Below are 11353 nucleotides of genomic sequence, written 5' to 3'. Positions count from 1 at the left end.
ATATGTGGGGCTCAATCTGATGAGCCTGAGATCACTACCTGAGCCGGAACCAAGAGTCAGACACTTAACCGACTGCACCACTCGGGTACCCCAATAAACTGCTTTCTCATTTAACCTGAGAAAACCCTGTGAAATGGGTATTATCTGTATTTTGTGGAGGAGAGGATAGATCCCCAAAAAGGCTAGTGGTCAGGCCAGTACCCACACTCAGAGTTTCTGACAAGGACCCTCAGAGTCCCCCAGCAAGGCAATTGGGGTGAGCCTTCTGCCCTGTTCCCTTCCACATGTGGTTCCTGGATCTTCTCCTCTCCCACACAGCCTCACCACTTTTCAAAAGCAACGTGGAGACCCGGTTACGAACAATGACAACAGGAATCACCAGCCCCTTGGCGGTGTGGCTTCTCGTGTTTCTTAAAGGGACAATCACTCCCTCCCAGTTGTCTCCGAGGATCAAATACACTCATTTGCAAAAATAATTGGCTGAAGTTAAGAGCAGAGTCAGTGCACATCCAGAATATAAAAAAGAAACTACTACGAATCAATAAGAAAAAGGCAGGGGTGCCTGGGTAGCTCAGTTGGTTGGGCAACTGCCTTCAGCTCAGGTCATGGTCTTGGAGTCCCAGGATCAAGTCCCGCATCGGGCTCCCTGCTCAGCAGGGAGTCTGCTTCTCCCTCTGACCCTCCCCCCCTCTCATGTGCTCTCTCTCTCTCATTCTCTCTCTCAAATAAATAAAGAAAATCTTTAAAAAAAAATAAGAAAAAGGCAGACAACCCAATAGAAAAATGAGCAAAATATTTATACAGACACTTCACCAAAGAGGCCATCCAAATGGCCAACAAGCACAAGAAAAGATGCTCCACATCATTAGGCATCGGGGAAATGCAAATTCAAAGAGATACCACATCACTCCCACAGAAGGGATAAAATTAAAAAGATCGACAAACCAAATGTTGGTGAGAATGTTCATATATTTTTGGTGGGAGTATGAAATGATACAACCACTTTCCCAAACTGTTTGGCAAAATCTATAAAACGCATGCATCATGACCCGGAGATTCTGTGCCTGGGGATAGACTCAAAATACGAACACATATGTGCACTAAATTATAAATAACAGAATGTTCATAGCAGTGCTATTCATAATCGCCTCAACTGGAAGCAACTCTAATCATCAACAGTAGGATAGGTAAGTAAATGGTGCTGTCTTTGTGTAAGGAAATAGTATGCATCCATGAGAATGAACATCCACAACCACATACAATATGGGCGAGTCTCACGGATAATGTTGGGCAAAAGAAACCAGGTACAAAAGCATAGGTCCTCCATGATTCATTTACACAAATTTCACAATAGGAGAAGCTAATCTGTGATGTGAGAAGTTACGAGAGGATTACTCTTGGCAGGGGGCAGTGGCTAGGAGCAATGAGGGGGCTTCAGGGGGCCAGCATTATTCCGTGTCTTCAACTGGGTGCTGTCCGTTTATGATTTGGGGCCGTTTCTGAATACATGCTTCAGTAAAAAGTTTTTGGGTTTTTTTTGTGTTTTTTTTTTAAGTGTGGCATCTGTGGCTGGAGAACAGAATCCACTCTTCTGTTCCTGACAGGGTTGCCAGATTGACAGAAAGGAAACTGTGTCAGACGTAGCGTCTGGACTTGACTGAGGAATGTGACAAGACGTCTTATGATGTCCTTGTGAACAAGATGGACAAATACGGCTGGGTGATCGTGTAATTAGGTGGATTGAACACTGTCCCCAAAGGGTGCTGATTAAGGAATATGTGTCCACCTGGAGGGAAACTTCTCATGCCTCTGGGCTCTGTCCTGGTCCCGGGCGGTCGAACGCTGTTACCCCGGACTGTAATGAAGACATAACAGACGGGCTTATCACATTCATGGACAACCCGAAGCCGTGAGGGAAAGAGAGAGGACAAGGCATGACAGAAGCAAGATCCAAAATGATTTTGGCAGAATGGCCAAGTGAAGCAAATCTAATAAGATGAAATTGAGTCAAAAAAAAAAAAAAAAGATGAAATTGAGTCAAGGATCTGCAGAAGGCCCTGCGACTGGGGCTAAAAGCTGACTCTGTGGGAACAAGATGGGGCCAGAGTCGTAACTTTACAGCCACAGCTCTGTGAGCTGAGGGTATGAACTCCCCTAGAACAGGGACCCTCCTCTTGTGTCTCTGGATCTCCAGGCCCACCTCGGGGCCTGGCGCAGACAAAGCACGCGGAAATAGTTCCTAAAGTAATCATTTACTGGAGGATGTAGCAGTGCTTGGTTGGGACACCCTGGCCCCAAGGCCATGTGAGGGAACCAAGGGTGTGCAGACCTGGATGGCCCACTCTGGCAGGTGGCATCAGCAGCCTGCCCCTCAGTTGTGGACCCTTCTAAAGGGATGGAGACAAACTGACACTAGGTCAGAGAAGGACCTGGGACCTGTCTTTGAGGAACCATAGGAGGCACTGGCCATATTGAACCAGCAAAAGAGAAGCCTGGGGGTGGAAGGAGGCAGGATGGATGGTCAGGGTCCTCAAAATCCTGCCAGGCTACCCCGCCCCCTGGCGACCCAGAGCCCACAGACATGGACGCACTCACCATGGTGCAGATATAGCTTCTGCTCCGGGGCCCCTCACTGAAATAGGTCCCTTCCAAGATTCTCAGAGGGGAGTTGGCAAAAAATGTTCACACGGTCATACGGCTTTGTAAAATCTGCAAATACAGATATTTTAATCCTAACCAGTTAAGATCCCCTTCTCTTTCCACTGTGACTTCCCCTTCCTCACACTTTTCCCCTCCTGTTGGATGGTGCCAGAGTGGCCGTGGGCATTTATGGGATCTAGCTCAGGGGAAGCTAGGTAAGGGAACCATGGGTTTAGCGTTTGTTTGTTTGTTTTTAAGATTTTATTTATTTATTTGACAGAGAGAGCACAAGCAGGGGGGAAGCAGCAGAGAGAGAAGGAGAAGCAGACTCCCTGATGAGCATGGAGCCCGATGCAGGGCTCGATCCCAGGACCCTGGGATCATGACCTGAGCCAAAGGCAGATGCTTAACCGACTGAGCCACCCAGGCGCCCTATAGTTGCCTTATTGCTAGCTGTCCTGGTGCAGGAATGACATTCATCCTTCTATCCATTCAGCAAAGGGACACAACAGGACAGAGTCAGAGGGCCAAAGCCCATCTGAGTGTGCCCTGTACGCCTGACATTGGAAATATGTGGCTAGTGGGGAAGAAATCAAATACGAAATGTATGGAGCCAAAACCAAAACACGAAGCAAAGGGTGGTCCTGTGCAATATGTCACTCATTTTCTATGGCCCTAAAACCTAGAACAGAAACCAAAGGGCAGAGATATGAGCAGCATACAACTAGAGAGTTCCTATGCAAAGAAGAACATACCTTCTACTCTGTGCACATCTGCATCTTCTCAGGATCCAGCATTATGTGGTGTGACTACTTTTGTTTTATGTGTGGGTGGAGTGAGTGCCTTGTCACCAGAAGATGTTTAGGCACCAGCTGGAAATCACCTAGCAAGGACGTTATAGGAGAGAGTTCAAGAACCAAATGGGAAGGCTTGCTTCCTCTGACTTCAAACATCCAAAACATCCAAAGTTCTAGCCAGTTAGTTCAGGGGGCCAATCCCTGGTTGTGCATGCTCCTGGAGAGAGAAATGTCTTTCTTCCACTTCAATAGTGTTAGGTATATTCACATTATTGTACAAACGACCTCTAGAATGTCTTCATCTTGTATAATGGAAACTCAACAACCCCCCTTTCCCTCTGCCAACCACTGTTTACTTTCTGTTGCTATGAGTTTAACCACTCCTGATACCTCACATAAGTGAGGTCATATAGCATTTTGTGGGTTTTTTTGTGACTGTTTAGGGCTTTTATTTTTGCATTATTTAAAATGAGGTATAACATACAAACAGTAAACAGGGTAAATCTTAAGTGTAAAGCTCAGGGACTTTTTACCTAGGCATACATGGGTATTACCACCACCCAAATCAAGATATGGCCCTTCCTGTGCCACAGAAGACCCTGGGTACCCCATCTCACCCCCACTCCCACCCAGGGCAACCACTCTTCTGACTCTGCCAAAGTTGTTTATAACAGAATACATGCTCAGCTTGGAAAAGAGAAGTCCATGTTCTCAACCTTTTATTAACAAGTTATACTGACCCATAGTTTTCTCAGCTCTAAAACGGGGATACTAATATCTACAATACAGGATGCTGTAGGAAGGGATCGAATAAAATAGCTTATGAGAGAGAGCCCAGAAGAGACTCAGTACATGCTGGTTGACTATGAATGGCCTCCCTTTATAGTGGTGCCATGGTGGGATGAGGCCGGAAGGGCACTCTTCCTTGGGTGTAATGAGGGTCATAGAGGGCTCCGAGGACAAAGGTCTATGGGGAATGGTGGGAAGCAGCACCACTGCCAGGAAACTGGTCAAACCAGCTGAGCGACCAGCCACAGATCTGGGCCCACAAACCCACAAAGAGACCCACATGCGCCCCGCTGGTCTAGCCACACTGAACTCTAAGTCCCATGAACAGTGGGATGGTGACGGCATTGTTCACCATGGACCTGGTAGTTAAATGTTCTGCAAAGTAAGCAGGCATCAGATTTACCAGGAGACTGATGAAAACAGAGCTTGCTGGGCTCCATCCCCAGAGCTTCTGATTTAGGGTCCCTAGAATCAGGCTTGACAATGTTCATTTCCCATGGTGCCGACACTGTTGGTCTAGAGACCACACTCTGAGAACCACTGGTGTGGTAGAACCTGCGGATGCCTTGCCCAGATCCCCTGCCCTAAGGCACACACACTGTTTCTCAGCTGCTGGGGACGTTGGCTGCTAAGGGCTCCCAGCTGCCCCTTTGCTGGAGTATCTCTCTCTGCTGATGGGAAGCACCTTGTCCTGAAGGTCACTCATCCCCTATAGTTAGTCATTAACCCATGGCCAGTGACAAATTGATGGGGGGGGTGCGGGTAAAAGGGCTGGCCCTCTTCTCAAAGGGGGAGACAACTTTGTGGGGCCGTCTATGCCCCAGAGCCTCCTGCAGATCAGGCTAAGCTGTTAGCAGAGACCACATCCTTGCTCAGCTCCTGCTACAGACTATCACTGTCCCCCCAAAATTCTTATGTTGAAGCCCTAATTCCCAATGTGATGGTATTTGGAAGTGGAACTTTTGAGAGGTAATTAGGCTTAGATTCATTCATGAGAGTGGGACCTTCATAATAGGATTTGTGCCTTTATAAGCAGAAGAGGAGAGACATTTCTCTCTCCAGGAGTGTGCACAGAAGAAAGGCCATGTCAATACACGGCGAGAAGGTGGACATCTGCAAGCCAAGAAGACGGTTCCTATCAGATACCAAATCAGTCAGCACCTTGATCTTGGACTTCTCAGCCTCCAGAAGTGTGGGAAATAAATGTCTGCTGTTTAAGTCGCCCAGTCTTGTGATATTCTGTTATAGCAGCTCAAGCAGACTAAGACAGCTCCCTCCTCTACAAGGGGCTCCAGAAAAGCAAGGACCCCTTAATGAACCACGTATATCTGAATGCCTGGCTCAGGCTCTGCTTTCAGACCCGAGACACAGAGCAGGTGCTCAAGAGTGTTGGTTGAATCAGTAAACAAGTATGATACACACCAGGCTTATGAAGATGCCCCGACCGCTCCCCCCCGCCCCTCTCAGACTGCAGGGATCCAGGGTCCACGTGGCTGAGTTTGGCAGGGCCTCCCCAGGCTTTAACCCAGTTGGAGTTGCTGTAGTCTCTGTCTGCGAGAAGCTGCCGACCACTGCCTTGGGCTTCTGGACGGGCTAATTAATTACCACCAGCTCCAGCTAGAGAAAGCCGCCAGCCTGACAGCTCCTGGTTGCTGGCAGGGCCTGTGGGCCGCGCCCCGCCCCCAGCCCCTCTTGGCAGGTGAGGTCTTCATTTCCCAGTACTTGGCAGAGTCAGGCTGGGGAACGGGTAGGACTGAACAGGATGAGGGGCATAGGCAGGAGAGAGAGGCCATAAGGGGCACAGAGGCCTGGAGCATCGGCATGGTCTAGAAAGGCACAGAGATTTGCCTAGGGTCCCGGGGGGCTGGGGGGTGCCCACAGGCCCTCTGCTTCCCAACCTGACTTTTGGCCAGCTTTGGAGCATGCATGGTAAAGGCGGCAGCAGGATTTCTGGTAATTTCTCTCCCTTTTCTCCTCCCTGCTGTAAACCTTCCCTATCAGCAGGTGCCTTCCCAGCCTGAGACAGACCAGGAAAAGGAGAGTTCCAAGTCCGGAGGAATGTCCAGTGTATCCTCCAGGAAGGGGCCAGGGATGCTGAGATGCCCCATGTCCAGCTCTGAGTTTCTCTGCAGCTTCCCACTCTCCATCCCATCATTCCCCTTCCCTGTGGCCTGGACCGAGCTGGTGGTTGTGGGGCTGATAGGAATGACGGTTGCATCCGTGATTAACCCCTATCACCACTCACAGAGGAGAGGGGAATGGGGAGTGGGGGGCAGGGAAAGCCGAACTGGGGTAGGGGAGCATTACTCTTCAGCTAAATGGGAGGGCCTGGGAGGGCCCCCACAGTCAGCTCTGGGTGGGATGTTTCCAGGGTGGGCCTCCCCTTCTGGAGTTTTCTTTGTTGCCCTGCACCCAGCTCTGCTGTGGTAACAAGCCTAGCATTGGTGTTCATAAGGCACCTGATGGGACTATCCCTGCCTTGAAGGGGAAAGGAAAGTTCACCTCACTGTGCCTCAGTTTTCCCATCTCTAAGTTGGGAATAGCAAGGATTCTGACCTGGGCCGTGGTTGGGAAGGCCTAGTGTGCTACCACAGACCGAGCAGTTAGAACAGTGCTTGGCCCATAGGAAGTACTGTAAGTGTAGCTATTACCCCAAATTTCATCAGATCTAAGCTGTCATGGTTTGGAGGCACCATGACTTCATGTACCTCTAAGAGAAGTAAAACACTGCTGCAAATAACTAAAATTCATTGCTTGAAAGACTTATCCTGATTTCGGAAATGTTAAAATTGTGGGGAAAAAGTGTTCCTCAGAAAGATGAAGTAGGGCATTATTCTCATTCTTATTGCTCCCTAACCGAAGCACTTAGCGCCGCCCCCCCACCCGCCGCAAGCTGCATACCAGGTGCTAAATAAACATGTGTTGAGTGAATGAGTGACAGGCCAGCAGCACAAGGGTGAGGAAGGCAAGGGCACCCAGCGCATCTCTCAGAAAGCCCCACTCCCCTTCTTTCTCCCCCACTGGCTCTCAACCCTCTCCACTGTGGCGTCTGCCAGGCCCAAGGCCCTTTCAGCCTTTGCCTGTCCCCCTTTGTCCAAATCAGATGACCAAACCTCGGCCTGGCGTGGCTCCCAACAGGTTGATTGGGTAGACTGGCTAACGGTCCCTCATCCGACACCCACCCAGCCACGGGGGCTGTATGTGCTCTGCTGCATGGCCCAAATAAAGCACACCTCTCTGGGGGACCCTCAAGAGTGACCATTCCCAGGAAAGTGCAAGGATGAGAAGGATTTCCTCCTCCTGAGTCACGGACAGACTGCAGAGAAATGCTGGGGAGGGGAGTGAGGTGGGGGCGGGTGAAGGAAGGGGGAACAGTGTGCATGTATCTCTCTCCCCCTTTTCTCCTCCCCAAGCCTCCAAAAGGAGACTCAAATCCCAGCTGGCATGACCTTGGCCATGTTACCGAACTTCTCAGAGGCTCAGTTTTCCTGTCTGTAAAATGGGGGACAACAATAGTAGTTCCTTGCTACACTTGACAAGAGCGCCAGAGAAGACAACGCGTGGGGCGTCTGGCCGAGTGTCCCCCTTCCCTGCCTCTGCCCTCCCTGCCTACTCTTCCACTCCCTCACCTGCTCCTTTCTCCCTCCTCCTACCCCACTCTAGCCCTGCCCTAAGACCTACTCAATGCCAAGACTGAGTAGTTTTCCTTCAACCCCTAAGATGCACTTTAAATCCTGCAGGGAGGGAAGGGGGGGCCAGGGCTGGTGGAAGCCCAGGGCTGGGGGCAGCCCTAGCAGGGAGGGGGCATCCTCACACTGGGAATCTGCACTCTGCCTATTCCCACAAAGATTTAATTTGTGTCTTAATGGGCTGCAGGCTCCTCTGTAAAAGCCCTAAAGTGCTTTTTTATTTTTAAAAAAAATGAAAGTTGCTGATTGTGTCTGGTGCTTCCTGCGGCATGGCAAGGGAAAGGCAGGAGCAGGGGAGAGGGGAAGAGAAGAGGAAGAGGTGGCCGGGCTTTGGGGCTGTCAGATTCTGCTTTTGCCCTCGCCTCCTCTTGCCCAGGAACAGCCTCATGGTCCTGGCGGCTGGCGAGGAAGTGGCTGCCCCTGGCTGATGGGCAGAGAGCGGTTATGGCCTGAAATACTGGAGTCCATTCCCCTGGATTCCATTCTCCTGGGAAGACAGAGATGGTTGGGATGCAGGCATTCAACTCAATCCAACCAACAGCCCCCACTGATCAGAACTCCTCCACCGTGTCCCCTGGGGCTTTAGGGAGCAGGAAACGGGTGGGAGGAGGAGGAGCGGTTGACCACTTCACCAATGCTTAGTCGGTCCTTACTGGAGAACGGCAGCCCGATCCGCCTCCCTCTCCCCTCCCCCACACGGCACCTGCTCAGCGTCCCCTTCAAAGCTCACCACAGAGCCCTGAGCTAAGACGTTGGCCTCAACCACCCCCGCATCTCAGCTCCTCCCAGGATCCCTCTTCCTGCTTTCTGTGTCTTCCTAGCTGAAAGATCCCTACACCCCTTGATATTGATGTGGGGACTGCTGAGGAACCCAGAGGAGGGTGTTTGGGTCTCTCAGCTGGGAAACACCAATTTGCAGGACTCCCAAGCCGTGACTCTTAGTATCAAGAGCTCTCCTTCCAACAGACAATGTCCTGGGGCCAGGTGGCCCAGGTGGTTAGTTCCAGGGCAATCAATTCAATGCTGATTAAGATAACTTGTAACAGTACAAATAAAAGTGAAAATAGCAAAGTTCCCAGTTTTCCTTCTGTTGAGGCTTTTTATGTCTTATCTCACCATGCCAACCCCACTCCACTGGGCATAGATGATTGGGCCTATTAGGCAAATGGGGAAACTGAGGCAGGGGCTATAAAGGGGCTATAAAACAGGAACCAGTAGGTTATACACCTCAGGAATTACTCAATCAAGCCAAGATGAGCCATCCTTAAGTTCCTCTCCTGCCCCAATCTTGTAAATATAATTTTTTCTACATCTCCAGCCCAGTTTTAGGATCTTTTAAGTGGGGACAATTAGAGGTTGTCCTGCCAAATACCCATCCCCCCTCCTTCACTGTGGGTCTCTGGAGGTATACTTGAACCAGCGATAACAAACGTAGACGCCTACAGGAGGAAACCAGGTGGGAAACATAAATGTGCAAATCAGACCAGATGTAGCACTGCAGGGAGCGGTGAGGCCTGTGGCAAACTAGAAAATGTGTGGCAGTCAAACTCAAATAATTAAAATTGAGAATATGAATCTTCTGATTAAACAAAGTAATTGAGTGTGCACATTAATCTCTGTCCCTTTCTAAAATGTTGCTAAATGACAGTTCAAGATCTTTTTTTAAAGATTTTATTTATTTATTTGACAGAGAGAGACACAGTGAGGGAGGGAACACAAGCAGGGGGAGTGGGAGAGGAAGAAGCAGGCTTCCCGCTGAGCAGGGAGCCCGATATGGGGCTCGATCCCAGGACCTTGGGATCATGACCTGAGCCAAGCCAAAGGCAGACACCCAATGACTGAGCCACATAGGCGCCCCAAGATCTTTTTTTTAATAAAGATTTATTTATTTATTTTACAGAGAGAGAGAGAGAGAGAGAGAGTGCAAGCAGGGGGAGGCGCAGAGGGAGAGGGAGATAATCTCAAGCAGTCTCCCCACTGAACACAGAGCCCCACACGGGTGGATCTCATGACCCTGAGATCATGACCTGAGCTGAAATCAAGAGTCAGACACTCAACCAACTGAGCCACCCAGATGCCCCTTAAAGATCTTTTAAAAGGCAAAAAAAAAAAAAAAAAAAAAAAATCTCAAAAAGAGAAGTGAAAAAGAATTGATAGGAGAGGAGAGGTATCATTGAAATTTTGGAAGTCGGAAAGCTGACGACTGGGTGGTAATGGATTTTTACTGTAAAAAGTAGCATGTAATACATACATGCATACATTTTTACTGTAAAAATCCCCACAAGCTGGAGGGATTGTGTCAACAAGAAGCCGGACAATTCACATCACAGGAGGCTGGAGCACCAAGTACTACTGAAGGGGGGAGTGAAGAGTGAGGATGAAAACTGGAAGACTGGTTTAAAAAGTCTCTAGTAGGGGGCACCTGGGTGGCTCAGTTGGTTAAGCGACTGCCTTCGGCTCAGGTCATGATCCTGGAGTCCCAGGATCGAGTCCCGCATCGGGCTCCCTGCTCAGCAGGGTGTCTGCTTCTCCCTTGGACCCTCCCCCCTCTCATGCTCTCTCTTCTCTATCTCATTCTCTCTCTCAAATAAGTAAATAAAATCTTTAAAAAAAAAAGTCTCTAGTAGGAACAGTTAGGCCCTTGGGTCTCCTCTAGGACCTATCAGTTACCCTGTCCCCAACTCAGCAGAAGCCTGGAGGTTTATTCCCAGGAGAGGTTGAACCAAAGGGCCCCTAGTCTCAGGGATAACAGGCCAGCTGGAAGTAAGGTGCTATATAAGTTTCCTAGGGCTGCCATACAAATTTATCACAAATGGGTGGCTTGAGGTCTTCTAGAGGTCTGAAGCATGAAATCAAGGCGTCAGCAGGGCTGTGCTCCCTCCGAAAGTTCTAGCACAGAATCCTTCCTTGGCCCTCCTAACTTCCAGTGGCTCCAGGGGTTCCTTGGTTTGTGACTACATAACTCCAAACTCTACTTCTATCCTCACATGATGCCTCCTCTTCTCTGTGCGTCTTTTCTCTGCATGTCACTTATGGGACACCTGTCATTGGATGTAGAGCCCACCTTGATACTCCAGGATGACCTCCTCTCAAGATCATTAGCTTAATGACATCTACAAAGGTCCTCTTTCCAAGTATGTTCACATTGACAGGTTCAAGGAATGACAACATGGACACCTTCTAGGGGACCAAACAACTCACTGTAGGGGTTTTACTGGGAGAGATGGTGAATGAAAATCTGTACCCTGAATAGTGGGACTCCAGCTCTGTTCCCCTACTCAGTTCTAAGCATGCTAGCAGCCAGGTTCATACCCCAGAAGGAGACTAGAGAATCTCTCCCTGGAGAAACTGACTATCTCAAGAGAAAATTGTATATATGCTGACATTGCGCATCTGCCAATGAAGCAGTTAGGTCTCCACCTGATCACCTATCCATGA

The sequence above is a fragment of the Callorhinus ursinus genome, unplaced genomic scaffold, assembly GCF_003265705.2.
Source record: "Callorhinus ursinus isolate GAN/ISIS: 27379988/994484 unplaced genomic scaffold, GSC_fseal_2.0 scaffold59, whole genome shotgun sequence".
Taxonomy (NCBI): domain Eukaryota; kingdom Metazoa; phylum Chordata; class Mammalia; order Carnivora; family Otariidae; genus Callorhinus; species Callorhinus ursinus.
The sequence above is the reverse complement of the archived record's forward strand: the minus strand, read 5'-3'. Positions refer to the sequence as shown.